We start from the raw sequence: 12160 nt of genomic DNA on the forward strand, positions 1-12160 counted from the left end.
TGGGAGGAATAGTGCCCCATCATTGGTGTCAGTGGGAGGAATAGTGCCCCATCATTGGTATCAGTGGGAGGAATAGTGCCCCATCATTGGTGTCAGTGGGGGGAATAGTACCCCATCATTGGTGTCAGTGGGAGGAATAGTGTCCCATCATTGGTGTCAGTGGGAGGAATAGTGCCCCATCATTGGTATCAGTGGGAGGAATAGTGCCCCATCATTGGTGTCAGTGGGAGGAATAGTGCCCCATCATTGGTGTCAGTGGGAAGAATAGTGCCCCATCATTGGTGTCAGTGGGAGGAATAGTGCCCCATCATTGGTGTCAGTGGGAGGAATAGTGCCCCATCATTGGTGTCAGTGGGAAGAATAGTGCCCCATCATTGGTGTCAGTGGGAGGAATAGTGCTCCATCATTGGTGTCAGTGGGAGGAATAGTGTCCCATCATTGGTGTCAGTGGGAGGACTAGTGCCCCATGATTGGTATCAGTGGGAGGAATAGTGCTCCATCATTGGTGTCAGTGGGAGGAATAGTGCCCCATCATTGGTATCAATGGGAGGAATAGTGCCCCATCATTGGTGTCAGTGGGAGGAATAGTGTCCCATCATTGGTATCAGTGGGAGGAATAGTGCCCCATCATTGGTGTCAGTGGGGGGAATAGTGCCCCATCATTGGTGTCAGTGGGAGGAATAATGCCCCATCATTGGTATCAGTGGGAGGAATAGTGCCCCATCATTGGTATCAGTGGGAGGAATAGTGCTCCATCATTGGTGTCAGTGGGAGGACTAGTGCCCCATCATTGGTATCAGTGGGAGGAATAGTGCCCCATCATTGGTTTCAATGGGAGGAATAGTGCCCCATCATTGGTGTCAGTGGGAGGAATAGTGCCCCATCATTGGTGTCAGTGGGAGGAATAGTGCCCCATCATTGGTGTCAGTGGGAGGAATAGTGCCCCATCATTGGTGTCAGTGGGAGGAATAGTGCCCCATAATTGGTGTCAGTGGGAGGAATAGTGCCCCATCATTGGTATCAGTGGGAGGAATAGTGCCCCATCATTGGTATCAGTGGGAGGAATAGTGCTCCATCATTGGTGTCAGTGGGAGGAATAGTGCCCCATCATTGGTGTCAGTGGGAGGAATAGTGCCCCATCATTGGTGTCAGTGGGAGGAATAGTACCCCATCATTGGTGTCAGTGAGAGGAATGGTGCCCCATCATTGGAAGGAATAGTGCCCCATCATTGGTATCAGTGGAAGGAAAGTGCCCCATCATTGGTATCAATGGGAGGAATAGTGCCCCATAATTGGTGTCAGTGGGAGGAATAGTGCCCCATCATTGATGTCGGTGGGAGGGATAGTGCCCCATCATTGGTATCTGTGGGAGGGATAGTGTCCGATCATTGGTATCTGTGGGAGGGATAGTGCCCCATCATTGGTATCTGTGGGAGGAATAGTGCCCCATCATTGGTGTCAGTGGGAAGAATAGTGCCCCATCATTGGTGTCAGTGGGAGGAATAGTGCCCCATCATTGGTATCAGTGGGAGGAATAGTGTCCCATCATTGGTATCTGTGGGAGGGATAGTGCCCCATCATTGGTATCTGTGGGAGGAATAGTGCCCCATCATTGGTGTCAGTGGGAAGAATAGTGCCCCATCATTGGTGTCAGTGGGAGGAATAGTGCCCCATCATTGGTATCTGTGGGAGGAATAGTGCCCCATCATTGGTGTCAGTGGGAAGAATAGTGCCCCATCATTGGTGTCAGTGGGAGGAATAGTGCCCCATCATTGGTGTCAGTGGGAGGAATAGTGCCCCATCATTGGTATCAGTGGGAGGAATAGTGTCCCATCATTGGTATCTGTGGGAGGGATAGTGCCCCATCATTGGTATCTGTGGGAGGAATAGTGCCCCATCATTGGTGTCAGTGGGAAGAATAGTGCCCCATCATTGGTGTCAGTGGGAGGAATAGTGCCCCATCATTGGTATCTGTGGGAGGAATAGTGCCCCATCATTGGTGTCAGTGGGAAGAATAGTGCCCCATCATTGGTGTCAGTGGGAGGAATAGTGCCCCATCATTGGTATCAGTGGGAGGGATAGTGCCCCATCATTGATGTCAGTGGGAGGAATTGTGCCCCATCATTGGTGTCAGTGGGAGGGATAGTGTCCCAAGGGTCAAGGCACACAAAGGGTGGCATGTGACCTCCGGGGTGAAGTTCGGAGATCACTGTTCTGAGACATAACTACATTCACCAAATGACTTTAGCTAAAGTTCTCCTTATTGGTGGAGTCGTTGCGCTGTGATAGTCATTGGTTGAAGGAAGAAAGAGGGTTAATAATGTATTTCTTATTGGCTGAGGCCGCGTACACACGGGCGGACTGTTCGCCCAACTTTGTCCGCTGAACCGTGTTTGGGCGGACAGTCCGCTCGTGTGTGGGCTTTCAGCGGACAGTTTGACGGACAAGGTTTTTCGGAAATTCCGAAAAACTGTCTGCTGAAACCTTGTTTCAGCGAACAGTCCGCTCATGTGTAGGCTTGTTCGTCAAACTAAGTTGCGCGCATGCTCAGAAAGGATTTACACACCGAAAGCTATAATGCAATGTATAGGACGTCGTATTTTTCGTCCCGTCGTACGTGCCGTTCACGTCATCGCGCACGGTTTCAGCAAACTGTTCGTTCGTCGTGTGTGGCCATGTCCGTCCATGCTAAGTTTGAGCGGACTGTTTGCCGAAACTGTTGGACGGACAAAGTTGGGCGAACAGTCCGCCCGTGTGTACGTGGCCTGAGAAGGTGATAATGGTGAACATCTGGAGAGCAGAATGCTGACCAGTAGCGGCTGGTGCTCCAAATTTTTTTGGGGGGCGCAAACAAACTGAAAAATACTAACAAAAAGCCCCCAATAAATGCAGCCATTGTGCCCATCATATGCAGCCATTGTGCTCATCGTATGCAGCCACTTGTGCCCAGCGTTTTATGGGCACAGTGGCAGCATTTGATGGACACAGTGGTGGAAAATGATCGGCACAGTGGCCATGTTTGAGGGCACAGTGGCTGCATATGATGGGCACAAGTGCCTGCATTTGATGGTACAGTGGCGGCATATGTTGGGCACAGTGGCTGTGTTTAATGGGCCCAGTGGCGGCGTTTGATGGGCACAGTGGCGGCGTTTGATGGGCACAGTGGTGGCAATTGATGGGCCCAGTGGCGGCGTTTGATGGGCACAGTGGTGGCAAATGATTGGCACAGTGGCCATGTTTGAGGACACATTGGCTGCATATGATGGGCACAAGTGCCTGCATTTGATGGTACAGTGGCGGCGTTTGATGGGCGCAGTGGCTGCGTTTGATGGGCACAGTGGTGGCAATTGATGGGCACAGTGGCGGCGTTTGATGGGCACAGTGGTGGCAATTGATGGGCACAGTGGCGGCGTTTGATGGGCACAGTGGTGGCAATTGATGGGCACAGTGGCTGCGTTTGATGGGCACAGTGGTGGCAATTGATGGGCACAGTGGCGGCGTTTGATGGGCACAGTGGTGGCAATTGATGGGCACAGTGGCGGCGTTTGATGGGCACAGTGGTGGCAATTGATGGGCACAGTGGCTGCGTTTGATGGGCACAGTGGTGGCAATTGATGGGCACAGTGGTGGCAATTGATGGGCACAGTGGCGGTGTTTGATGGGCACAAGTGGCTGCATTTGATGGCACAGTGAGGTTGCAATTGAATTTTTTTTATTTGTTTGCACCCCCCAAAAAGTTTGACGACTTCGGTAGACATTTGTGCAAGGAACCCAGACAAATGTCTTCACCCCTCCCCCCCCCCCCCCGAGGTCAGACTCAACTGCAGCTGTGAAAATTGTGAGAGTTCAGATGAAGTCGCACGATTTCAAACCCGAGTTCAATGTGAACGAGGACTTAAGGTGTAAAGCCCTTGTACACACGGTCGGAAAATGTCCGATCGGACCGCGTTGTCGGATAATCCGACCGTGTGTGTGGGCGCTCCATCGGACTGTTTCAGTCTGAAATATCCAACCGACAAAGTTTGAGAGCTGGGCTATAAAATTTTCCGACAACATGATCTGATCGGATAAAGTCCGATCATGTGTAGAGAATTCCGATCGGACAAAGTGCCACGCATGCTCAGATCAAATTCCTACACCAAAGCTATTGGCTACTAGCCTGAACGTAGTCCCGTCGCAACGAAATAACGTCACCACAATCTGAAAGATCGGATTTTCCGACAACTTCGTCCGACCGTGTGTATGCAACACAAGTTTCGGACAAAATCCAACGGATTTTGTTGTCGGGAATGTCCGACCCGCGTGTACGGGGGCTTAGACCAGCTTCAGCCTCAAATGTTGGCCTCATTGTAAAAGTAAAAAAAAAATAAATAAAAAAAAATTCAAAAAAAAAAGTCATCAATGTCCATTAAATGCAAATAAAATGTAACATAATAAATATAAATGATATAATGTATCGGGAATTAGAATACATTGAGAATGTTGCAATAAAAGGCAATCCTGGCAACGGAGAGCCGCAGTTTGTAGCTGTGGGGCAGCGATGATCACTTCGGGGAGAATCGGATGTTTAGAAAAGCCTCCGACTTCCCTGGAGAAACGATTATAAGAGGTAATAATCAGCGGGGACCAATCATCTGTGCCGAGAGCATTATTCAGTAATTATGTTCTAAATTGATTTACATCCTAACACAAATTTAAAGGAGTCGCGTACCTTCAAGATTTACATTCTATGCATTTAACCACTTCCCGACCAGCGCACGACGATGTACGTCGACAGAATGGCACGGGCAGGCATATTGGCGTACATGTACGTCCAATATTCGTTGCCGCCGTGCCATCGGGAGCGCGCCGCCAGCGGCGCGCTCCCGCGCTGCTCAGGACCCCCCGTGAGTCCGGTCGCGGGACCCGCGGACTCGATCGCCGCGGGCATCCCCGCGATCGTCTCACGAGGAAATACTGTATAAACAACATTTTTCCATTCTGCCTAGCAACTAGTGACGCTGATCTCTGCTCCATGTGATTGGAGCAGAGATCAGTGTACACTAAATGAAAGCCCAACCCCCCCCCCCACAGTTAGTAACACACCCCTAGGAACACTTAACCCCTACACTGCCACCCACTGGTTAACCCTTTCACTGCCAGTGTCATTTACACAGGAATCACTGCATTTATATAGCAGTGATTACTGTATAAATGACAATGGTCCCAAAAAATGTGTCAAAAATGTCCGATGGGTCCCCGACAATGTCGCAGTCACAATAAAAATCGCTGATCGCCGCCATTACTAGTAAAAAAAATAATAATAAAAAATTATTAATAAAAATGCTATAAAACTATCCCCTATTTTGTAAACGCTATAACTTTTGCGCAAACCAATCAATAATCGCTTATTGCCTTTTTTTTTACCAAAAATATGTAGAAGAATACGTATCGGCCTAAATTGAGGGAAAAAAATTTTTTTTATATATTTTTGGGGGATATTTATTCTAACAAAAGGTAAAAAATAATGCGTTTTTTTCAAAATTGTCGCTCTATTTTTGTTTATGGCGCAAAAAATAAAAACCGCAGGGGTGATCAAATACCACCAAGAGAAAGCTCTATTTGTGGGGAAAAAAGGACGTTAATTTTGTTTGGGAGCCACGTCGCACGACCGCGCAATTGTCAGTTAAAGCGACGCAGTGCCGAATCGCAAAAAGTGGTCTGGTCTTTGACCAGCAAATTGGTCCAGTCTGAAAGTGGTTAAAGAGGAAGTAAACCCTGATGGGTGTTACTTCCTCTTTGATTCCCTGCAAAGGTAGAGCATAATGGACTACTATGCATCGCATCGCATCGCATCGCATCGCATCGCATCGCATAGTAGTCCATTATGTGTCACTTACCTGACACAGGAGCCAGCGAAATCACTGCTGTCCCCTGTAGTCCGGCGCATCCATCTTCTCGGTGGGGTCTCGCTGCTCCGCCGCTGTCATTCAGCGAAGCCGCGATGACGTCACTCCCGCGCATGCGCACGGGAGCCGCCACGTGCTCAGTGCGCCTGCGTGCCGCTGTCTACGTCACTTTCCCTCGACGCAGTCAGTCATCTGGGACACGTGCTTTAAGGCTCCGTTCACACAGGGGGCGATGCGAGGAGACACGACTTGCCTCGCCGCGACCTGCCGCGACCTCAGCGGCGACTTGCAAATGACTTCTGTATAGAAGTCAATGCAAGTCGCCCCGAGGTCGCCCAAAAGTAGTACAGGAACCTTTTTTCTAAGTCGGAGCGACTCGAGTCGCTCCTCTTAGAACGGTTCCGTAGTACAGAACGGGGGCGACTTGTCAGGTCGCGGCATGGCAAGTCGTGTCGCCTCGCGTCGCCCGCTGTGTGAACGGAACCTAAGAACATGGCATATTTACTGCCAATATTACAAATACATATGTTCAGCAAATAATCTCAATGTGAACTGGTGCACACACCATGCAAAATACTATTTGCTATATACAATTATACAGCTAAAAAAAATCAAAATCAAAAAAAGTGGGTAAAAAATAAAGACGTGAAAATAGAAAAAGTCTCTTAAATGTCCGTGTATGATTCACAAATCTGTGAAAAAGATCCTACACCTCCTCCGTAGAAAGACCGTGCAGTCACCACGTCAGATCCCTCCACCAAACGAAATGGGCGCTTACCGGATTTAGTGGATCCTACTCAAATTTATATTTGGAGGATCACATAAGCTTGTACGTATGTGTAGACTCCTTCGATATTGCACTTTCTAGAGGGATTTCAAATGTGGCTATTCCATTCAGAAAGATGACATATCTCCAGCCATATGGATCCACATGGATAATAGAGCACATATAAAGAGAAGCAGGGACCACAATAGTGTAATTCCGTTTTCGTATAAATAATTTAATAAAAGGTTATTAAACTCACATGTACACAGAAGATTTAAGCGCTTTTCAATGTAAAATCAGGCTGCAGTGACGCGTTTCGTCATAAAAAAGACGTCATCTTTTATACGAAAACGGAATTTCTCGGGTCCTCATTGGATAGAAAACAAAACGACCGAAAATTTTGGGAAAATGTAACATTATTTGTAAATAAGTAATTTTTCTCCTTCACTAGTGGGCACTGATGGGCACTAATAGGCAACACTAGTGGGCACTGATAGGCAGCACGGTTAGGCAGCACTGATGGGCGGCACTGATAGGCACTGATGGGCATTGATGGGTGGCACCAATGGGCATGGATGGACAGCAATGATGGGCATTGATAGGCAGCACTGATAGGTGGCATTGATACGCAGCGCTGACTGGCATCACTAATGGGCACTGATTGGTTACCAGTTTAGAGTTACCAGTGGCAGTCAGTGAAATTTCTTTTTTTGGGTGGGGGGGCGGCAAACAGTATGCCCCCCCCGGTCGGTAGCACTTACCCCATCACCGGAGGCTTCCCCTGCTCTCCACGGATCAGCTTCTGTTTCCTCCCTCCTCCTTGGCAGCCAATCAGGAGTCTTCTCTTTTCGGCCAATCTGAAAATGTGTCTCACACCCGCTTCTGATTGGCCAGATTGAGGATCGGTGTTTCATTTGCTGTTCATTCGCTGTTGTAACACACCTGGGTGGAATCAGAGCGCATTCTCGTCTGGTGCCCTGAAAGGGGCCGGACGCATGAATAGGGGGCTATGCATGAATCTATCCATTGCATATAGGGGGTGGTGCGGCAAGAGGGGGCGGGGCCTGGGCGCCCCTAATGGACGCACCGCCACTGAGAGTTAGTTTGTTTTTTGGTTTTAACTTTATTGCTATCGCAACAGATAAACAACATTTCTTGTGATAGCATGGTGGGCTGCAACCTCTTTATGGAGATATCATATGATGGTGGCAGGTGGTTAACCCCTTCACGCCGACCATACGCAAATATGCGCCCCCCCACTGGACTGGGCTTTTTGCGGTGGGGCTGTACATTTGCGTATCTCCCTTTTGCGCTGGGAGCGCGCTTCTTGGTGCGCTCCCAGCACAGAGACTGAAGTCTCACCGAGAGCCTCGGGTCCCATTCCAATGATCAGGACCCCGGAACCACCATTTCCTGGTCACCTGATGGTTGTGATAGCCTCTGATTGGCTATCACATTGACCTGTCACTGTGGAGCCCACCCCCCGTGTTTTCTGTCTCTGTGGATGGACGAAAGCGATACATTGTATAGTTCTCTGTCTTTGCAGAAACAGGAAAAAAAAGTAAGTGTAGAAAAAACAAAACAAACAAACAAAAAAAAAAGCAAAACTTGAAATCCAAAAATTTCAAATGAATAAAATAAAATAAAAAATAAAATAATAAAAAGCAGAACTAAAATAATAATAAAAATAAATAAATAAATAAAATAAAATAGAAAATACCCAGGTCAAGGCTTGATCTAGGTCTGTGCCAGGGTTAGTGTTCGGGTCAAAGGTCGGGGTCAGTATTTTTTTTTAACAGGATTTTTAATTTTTTTTTGGTATTAGTGTTTTTCAGGATAAAAAAAAAAAGAAAGGAAAATGCCCCCTATTGTTTCTGGGCAGTACTACGGGTACAAACAACAAATAACATGCACATAGGTGGTATCACTGCGATCGTCAGGAGCAGGAGATTTTATTTTGGGTTCTTTTTTGGTGGAAGGTTATGGTAGTAAAAAGAACTATACAGTTACATTTAGACCCCTTTCACACCACACCGCCCTTTGTGTCGGTGGTAAAACGCCGCTATTTTTAGCGGCGTTTTACCGCCGGATTTGCGGCGCATTTTGCCCGCTAGCGCACCGCTCCAGTGTGAAAGCCCTCGGGGGGGATCACACTACACACAATGGTGCAGCTTCTTAAGGGCGGATTGCAGGCGCTATTTCTAACGCTATAGAGCCTGCAAAACGCCCTGGTGTGAAAGGCGTCTTTTTTTTTTACTATTTCAAGCCAGTTTTCCTTTGATAATAAAAATCAGGAAATATCCATTACCAAATGAAAGCCCAATTTGTTCTGGAAAAAAATGCGGTGACACCCCCCCTTGTGTCTGCCACCACCTTATGTCAGTAGTGAGAAGGACAGAACTGCTGCACCAGGTCCTGCGCTTCTCCATGCAGCCGAAGACAGGCTTGTCTCTGTCCCCCCCCTCCTCCCCCCAGATCAGCGGTCAGCAGAAGAGAGGAGGACAGAACTCCTTTGCCAGATCCTGCACTTCTCCATGAGGCCGAGGAGAGGCTTGTCTCTGTCCCCCATCTACGCAGCCAGTAGCAGAGAGGAGGACAGAACTCATTTGCCAGATCCTGCACTTCTCCATGATGCCGAGGAGAGGCTTTTCTCTGCCCCCCATCTCAGCGGCCAGCAGCAGAGAGGAGGACAGAACTCCTTTGCCGGATTTTGCACTTCTCCATGAGGCCAAGGAGGGGCTTTTCTCTGCCCCCCCCAGCTCAGCGGTCGGCAGCAGAGAGGAGGACAGAACTCCTTTGCCAGATCCTGCATTTCTCCATGAGGCCGAGGAGAGGCTTGTCTCTGTCCCCCATCTAAGCAGCCAGTAGCAGAGAGGAGGACAGAACTCATTTGCCAGATCCTGCACTTCTCCATGAGGCCGAGGAGAGGCTTTTCTCTGCCCCCCATCTCAGCGGCCAGCAGCAGAGAGGAGGACAGAACTCCTTTGCCGGATTCTGCACTTCTCCATGAGGCCAAGGAGGGGCTTTTCTCTGCCCCCCCCAGCTCAGCGGTCGGCAGCAGAGAGGAGGACAGAACTCCTTTGCCAGATTCTGCATTTCTCCATGAGGCCGAGGAGAGGCTTGTCTCTGTCCCCCATCTAAGCAGCCAGTAGCAGAGAGGAGGACAGAACTCATTTGCCAGATCCTGCACTTCTCCATGAGGCCGAGGAGAGGCTTTTCTCTGCCCCCCATCTCAGCGGCCAGCAGCAGAGAGGAGGACAGAACTCCTTTGCCAGATCCTGCATTTCTCCATGAGGCCGAGGAGAGGCTTGTCTCGGCCCCCCCCCATCTCAACAGTTGGCAGCAGGGAGGAGGACAGAACCCCTCTGCCAGATCCTTTGCCTCTCTTTCCCCCTCATCTCCGCCTCTCCTGGTCTCAGCATTCAGCAGACTCCCGTAAACTGACTCCAGGCATCTTCTGGTCCTCCCCCAGACCCTGCAACTGCTTCCCGGCTCCACCTCCAGCTTCTTCCCAGCAGCAGCACAAAGAAAAGGGGGTGCACTGTGATGTAATGGAGGAAGGGGGACTTTTGACGTCTGCGCATAATTATAATGGAGATGTCATACGATGGTGGCAAGTGGTTAAATTCAGTGACTAACGAAATTAAAAATAAAATAAAATGTCAGCCGATCGATGGGAAGGAAAGTGGAAAAGAGAGCCAAGATCGTCGCTGGATGGTGGGACAGACCAAGGAAGATATAATTATTATAAAAATCATTATAATAAAAATAATACGACTCTGTGATAGTTGAATGGAGGGTCAAACACGGCTGGAATCATCAACAAAAAACTTTATTGGAAAGTGCTGAGACAGAACACCATGGAAGATACAACCGGCCCTCCGAGGGCCACCATAATGCCGATGTGGCCAACAATGAAATTGGGTTTGTCACCCCTGGACTTCAATACCCCTGGACTTCAATACCCCTGGACTTCAATACCCCTGGACTTCAATACCGGGTCTATTCTGACATTTCTCTCCTACATGTAAAAATCAGCATTTTTTTTGCTAGAAAATTACTCAGAACCCCCAAAAATTATATATATGTTTTTTTTTTAGCAGACACCCTAAGGAATAAAATGGCGGTCATTGCAATCTCGCACGGTATTTGCGCAATCATTTTTCTAATTTTTTGGAAAAATAAAACGGTTTCATGAATTAAAAAATAACAAAACAGTAAAGTTAGCCCAATTTTTTTGTATAATGTGAAGGATGATGTAAATAGATACCCAACATGTCACGCTTTAAAATTGCGCCCGCTCGTGGAATGGCGCCAAACTTCGGTACATAAAAATCTCCATAGGCGACACTTTAAATTTTTTTACAGAGGAGGTCTAGTGCTAGAATTGTTGCTCGCGCTCTAACGCACACAGCGATACCCCACATGTGTGGTTTGAACGCCATTTACATATGTGGGCGGGACTTGCACGTGCGTTCGCTTCTGAGCGCAAGCTACCGGGGACAGGGGCATTTTAAAAGTGTATTTATTTTTAATTTTTTTTATTTTACTTAATTTTTTTATTTTTACACTTTTTTTTATTTTATTTTTAAAAATTTTTTTTTGACCACTTTTATTCCTATTACAATGTAAACATCCTTTGTAATAGGAATCGATTGTGACAGGTCCTCTTTATGGAGAGATGCGGGGGTCAATAAGACATCTCTCCTCCAGGCTGGAAAGCATGAGATCGCGAAAAAAAAAAATTCACCGATCTCATGCTGACAGCCGCGATTGCGGCTTTGTCTACATCCGGGAACCCGGGAGTGACGTCATAACGTCGCGCCCCGGGCCTCCGACGGTCATAGAGATGACTGGTGGACCATCTAGTCACCGGAAATCTCTATCGTCGTCATCCAGCGCCGGACGATTCTTTCAGCACCGGATGGCACAGGAGAGCCTGGAGAAGGAACCCGGGAGTGACGTCATAACGTCACGCCCAGGCCTCCGACGGTCATAGAGATGACTGGTGACCATCTGGTCATCGGAAATCTCTATTGTCGTCATCCGGGCGCCAGACGATTCTTTCAGCACCGGATGGCACGGGAGAGCACGGAGAAGGAACCCGGGAGTGACGTCATAACGTCACGCCCAGGCCTCCGACGGTCATAGAGATGACTGGTGACCATCTGGTCACCGGAAATCTCTATTGTCGTCATCCGGCGCCGGACGATTCTTTCAGCACCGGATGGCACGGGAGAGCCTGGAGAAGCACTGGATGGCACGGGAGAGCCCGGAGAAGCACCGGATGGTGGCGGGAGGGGGGGACACATCCCCTCCCGATGCCTATAAGAACCATCAAGCGCCGGAACTGCCACTATGATCATTCTTATGGTGCATAGAATCGCCCGGCTGGAAAGAAGGATATCTGAATGATGCCTGCAGCTGCAGCCATCATTCAGATATCCCCCCCACAAAGTCAAGGACGTCATTTGACTATGTATTGAAAGGGTCAATTTTCAAAAAA

This window comes from Lithobates pipiens, unplaced genomic scaffold, assembly GCF_037356315.1.
Source record: "Lithobates pipiens isolate NorthernLeopardFrog02 unplaced genomic scaffold, aLitPip1_a1.2 Scaffold_56, whole genome shotgun sequence".
In the NCBI taxonomy this organism is placed as follows: domain Eukaryota; kingdom Metazoa; phylum Chordata; class Amphibia; order Anura; family Ranidae; genus Lithobates; species Lithobates pipiens.